General features: G+C 38.7%; 1 pseudogene across 1 annotated transcript; it reads right to left on the bottom strand.

Annotated features, from left to right (window-relative positions):
- Positions 1-4,366: 4,366 nt before the first annotated feature.
- Positions 4,367-5,248, bottom strand: LOC112608079 (annotated as a pseudogene). Its single transcript, XR_003115938.1, has one exon. The product of XR_003115938.1 is annotated as a peroxiredoxin-1 pseudogene (transcript).
- Positions 5,249-5,461: the final 213 nt, after the last annotated feature.

Genomic DNA, 5,461 nt, shown 5'->3' with positions numbered 1-5,461 from the left:
GAAGTGAAGTGGTTAAAAACTGTCTCAAATCATTGTGATTATGGAAACTTCGAAGGATATAACCAGACATTTCTGGCCAGGTGTTGGTGGTGTTAGACTACACTTCCTCTTCCAGTGATCCCATAGCATTTTTTTTACCTCCATTCATATTCCTGGATGTTTTTATAACTGAGGAATGAAAAAAAAGGAAAAGCCTAGAAAAAAGGAGGGGAAGAATGGGCAAGCCTCTGACATCTATTTTGTCTTCATCCCTCTGGTCACAGTTTGACATCTATTATTAGGTGCTGAAACTCATAAGTTTTGCACTCTTCAGTGAAGAATATTTGGGTATTTGGGGGAAAAGGAGGGCACAGAAAAGGAAGTGCCACCAAACAGGAAAAAGAATGTTCTTTCTGCCTCTGTGTAGAACCAAGCACCCTTCTGGCATCATGAAGAAAGTCAGGGAGCACCCAGGGGTGGCACTGTGAGCAAAACATTGGCATTTCCAAGATATCAAAGTTTTTCCAAATAATTTCATAGGTAAAAGACAAGGACAGATGGAAATCAGAGCAAAAGATAAAAAGGAATGAAGACATAAGGATGTGGCTCTATCTAACAAAATGATCTGTAGGTACATGTAAGGGCTCCTTGTGTCCTCCTCTGCCAAGGTCCTGCCTTCATTTTGGAGAGGGCTAGCTACAAAACAAACCTTGGTGTTATAGGTAAGCCCCATGATCTTGTATAATGGCTGTGTTTTATTTTTAGTTCATGCTCCAACAGATATTTGCTCTTCCTACCAAAATAAACTTCCAATGCCCTCCTATCAACAGAAAGTACAGGGAACAAACCCTGCTTGGAAAATGTCTCCATCTAAGAGCTGAAACACACTCAAAGAACTCTAATACGGACAGTAGGCCAGTGAGCTGCAGCTCCCACATACATTATTATTAACAAATTTAACAAGCATTCATTATTCGGCAGAGCATATGAGAAGGAAGAAAACCCCCCAGGGAAATTGCCGAAAAATCCTCCTTAATTAAAGACTGTACTTAGAGTAGTTGCAAAGTCAAAAAAGAAAGGACTTCCTAAGTTTACAAAGATGGGTCTTCAAAGCAAGATGCTAACATACAGTGCACACATCCCAGGAGAGACAGAGAAACATGGAACGAACATGTTAGAACATAACCATAGCCAGAAAATAAACTCTTCTTTGAAAAGCAGTACAATATATGACCTAGGAGTTTAAAAAAAGGGCCTCTAAAAAGAGGCCTGGGTTTGAATTCTAACTCTGCCACCTTTCATCTATGTGACCTCAGGAAAGTTATTTAAACTTTTTGTACCTTATCAGGGGAACCAACCCCCAATATTTCAACGTAGGTCCTATTTTCCCTAAGTGTTGAGAAATAAAGAGAAAGAGTACAAAGAGAGAAATTTTACAGCTGGGACTCCGGGGGTGACATCACATATTGGTAGGACCGTGATGACGACCCCGAGTCACAAAACTAGCCAGTTTTTATTAGGGATTTTACAAAGGGAGGGGGTGTACCAACAGGGAGTAGGTCACAAGGATCACATGCTTTAAAGGGCTATAAAGATCACAAGGCGAAGGCAAAATTAGAATTACTGATGAGGGTCTATGTTCCACTGTGCACACATTGTCTTGATAAACATCTGAACCAAAAACAGGTTTCGAGAGTAGACAACCGGTCTGACTAGAATTTACGAGGCTAGAATTTCCCAATCCTAGTAAGCCTGAGGGTACTGCAGGAGACCAGGGCATATTTCAGTCCTTATCTCAACCACATAAGACAGACACTCCCAGAGCAGTCGTCTACAGACCTCCCACCAGGAATGCATTCCTTCCCCAGGGTATCAATTACTAATATTCCTTGCTGGGAAAAGAATTCAGCAATATTTATCCTACTTGCACATCCGTTTATAGGCTCCCTGCAATAACAAAAACAGGGCTCTATTCTGCCCGACACTGCAGGCAGTCAGACCTTATGGTTATCTTCCCTTCTTCCCTGAAAATCACTGTTATTCTGTTCTTTTTCAGGGTGTACCGATTTCATATTGTTCAAACACACGTTTTACAATCACATTTCATACTGTTCAAACACACGTTCTACAATCAATTTGTACAATAATGGTCCTGAGGGGACGTGCATTCTCAGCTTACGAAGATAACAGGATTAAGAGATTAAAGACAGGCATAAGAAATTATAAGAGTATTATTAGGGAAGTGATAAATGTCCATGAAATCTTCACAATTTATGTTCAGAGATTGCAGTGAAGACAGGTGTAAGAAATTATAAAAGTATTAATTTTGGGAAGTGATAAATGTCCATGAAATCTTCACAATTTATGTTCCGAGACTGCAGTGAAGACAGGTGTAAGAAATTACAAAAGCATTAATTTTGGGAACTGATAAATGTCCATGAAATCTTCAAATTTATGTTCTTCTGCCTCAACCCCAGCTGGTTCCTCCGTTCAGGGTCCCTGACTTCCCATAACAGTACATTAGTTTCCTCATTTTAAAAGTGGATTTAATAGTATCCCTCTCATGTCTTGTGAAAATCAAATGAGTTAATCTTTCTGAACAGTGTCTGGAACAGAGCAAGCACCAATAAATGATAGCTGTAATAATATATTAATTATTGTTGGTGACAAGTAATCCAGAGGCTGAGTCATCTCAAACATCACTTCTTTCTGGGGGGAAAAACTTAAATAACAGCAAGCTTCCCAGTGTCTTTCCTTTCCCCTTTTTGTTTATTAAATCTGACCATATATGCAAAATTGTACATTATTTTTGTCATGATCACTGTCAAATGAAGTTAAGACTTATGTTAAGTGAACCAATACAGTTGAGTAGCACCATGTATAGAAATTTACCTCGATGGGGCTTATTCTTATCTGGGTGTTTGCCTGTTAAAATAGCCCTTAGGCACACCTCCATCATGACACCACATGAATGGATGGCCTCTTCAACTAAACAGTGAGCTCACTGATTCCAGGGCAATGGCCTTAATGAGCTGAATCTGTGGTACATAAGCCAACACAATGCCTGGCATTTGATAAAGCCTACTGGTTTTACCTCCTGTTGTATGCCTGTTTTTGTTATAAGCAATAAATGTAATATTGTTATAAACTTCAAGCAGCTGGAAAAAGCCAGTGAAAGTGATTATCTTGGGATCCTGCACTAATTAATGAAGGAATTACCTAGTGAAATTCTCAAGAACACAACTGCCTGGGCTGCCATCCTGTCCTCCCAGATTGATTCAAGCAGACATGGGTGGAGCTCAAGCATTTGATTCCAATGTGCGGCCGAGTTGAAAGCTACTGCCTCCTACCTTTAACTGTATCCTCAATACACAGTGAACAGAATGATCATTTAGAAAATGTGGTCAATATGGATTCACAACAGCAACAAAGTGCACAAATAATCAGCTAAGATTATAGGGCAGCATTTAACAAATCATTGATCTGTGACACACTATAGGGGTTGTGAATGTTAACAAAAGGTACGAACCAATGACAGCTTCAGTCCTAAGGAAGGTGTTTTCAATTAAGATAGAGTACAAGGGAGTAGAAAAGGAACAATACAGTCATGTTAATATGGCTGACTAATCAAACCTTCTATTTTCAGAATTTAAAAAAATTAAAAATGTTTGTTGCTAGCTACATAGATAAATAGAAGAGTCCTTACCCTCTGGCAATTCAACCTAGTGAAGAAGCAGTCATGTAAAATAAAACAAAAATTAAAATGCAATATGTTATATGAAAGGAACATGTAAGAATAAACTACAACTTAAAATGTGCTCATCTTTTGACCTAGAAATCCCATCTAGGGAACTCTTGTATTGTAGTCTCCCCATACCTTGAGAAAATAATATAGAGTTATATGTTAGGATATTTGTAAAAGAATGTTTATGTATACATCATTATAGTAGGAGAAGAAAAGGAAAATAATAGAAAAAAAGAGAAAAAACATACACGTCTACTAATAGAAGCAGGCTGAATAAATTATAAAACATTTGTTTACAGAAAGACTGAGGTATATACATGCTACACTGGTTTTAGAAAAGCAAGTTCCAACATAAAGTATACTGCATAACCATATTTTTGTAAAAAGAAAATAAGAAAATATCTACATGTTTTTAAAGTTACTTATTTGTTGGAATAAAGACAGAAGAGTTTAAAACAAGTTACAAGCACTGAGTATGCTGGAGAAATCTGATTGGAGGGAGAAAGAGTACAGTCCATTTACCATTTTTCGAGTATACCTGTTTTGATTTTTTTTGCTTTGACAACAGCATGTATTACTTTTGTTATTTAAATAGCTGATAAAATAAATTAAAATAAGAAAATACATTATGATATTCTTTTATTTTTTTCTCAGTTCAAGTTTAAAACAAACCACAAAAGATCAATGGGTTGATGCTCTCTACTGACACATCATACAATCAGTGGCCTCCCCACAACACAATTCAGGCCATCACTTCCAAAGGAAGAAAGGCTGGTCTCTCCAGGTGCCCTGTAGGAAAGGCCTACCTTGTAACACACCACAATTCAGCTGAATCTGAAGTCTTGTATTTTACTCATGGAAAAAAAAAAAAATACAAAGGAGATTTTGTTCTCAGGGGTTCCCACTGCAGCCTGGCACTAAAACAGCCCAGCACTCACTTCTGCTTGGAGAAATATTTTTTGCTCTTTTGGACATCAGACTTGATAGTATCACTGCCAGGTTTCCAGCCAGCTGGGCACACTTCCCCTTGTTTGTCAGTGAACTGGAAGGCCTGAACTAGTCTCAAAGTTTCATCCACAGAGCAGTCAACAGGGAGGTCACTACAGTGACCTGCTGAAGAATACCCGTATCATCAACGATAAAGAGGCCCCTGAATGAGATGCCTTCATCAGCGTTTAAGATCCCATAATCCTGAGCAATGGTGTGCTTTGGGTCTGATGCCAAAGGAATGTTCACGGGTCCAGCCCTCCTTGTTTCTTAGGTGTGTTGATCCATGCCAGGTGACAGAAGTGAGAATCCACAGAAGCATCAATCACTTGGCAGTTGAGTTTCTTAAATTCTTCTGTACCACTGAAAGCAGTGATCTCTGTGGGGCACACAAAGTGAAGTCAAGCAGGTAAAAGAATACAACATATTTCCTTTGTAGTCAGACAGGCTGATGTCTTTAAACTGACCGTCTGACATAACGGCTGTGGCTTTGAAGTCGGGGGCAGGGTGCCCAATTTTAGCATTTCCTGAAGACATCTTCCTATCAGCGGTCCTCACACAAGCTTCTGAGAACAAACCACCAACACCAGGCAGGGAGAGGATACTATGATAGTTATTCTTAGTAAGACATGAAAGCAATAATATTTTATGCTATATGACTTTCTATTTCAAATTAGTTGGGACTGTTGCATAGACACCAACAGAATCAAAAACTATTTTATACCGGTATCAGTTCAGAGATAGTAGATA

Source organism: Theropithecus gelada, chromosome 15 (genome assembly GCF_003255815.1).
Source record: "Theropithecus gelada isolate Dixy chromosome 15, Tgel_1.0, whole genome shotgun sequence".
In the NCBI taxonomy this organism is placed as follows: Eukaryota; Metazoa; Chordata; class Mammalia; order Primates; family Cercopithecidae; genus Theropithecus; species Theropithecus gelada.
The sequence above is the reverse complement of the archived record's forward strand: the minus strand, read 5'-3'. Positions and strand labels throughout refer to the sequence as shown.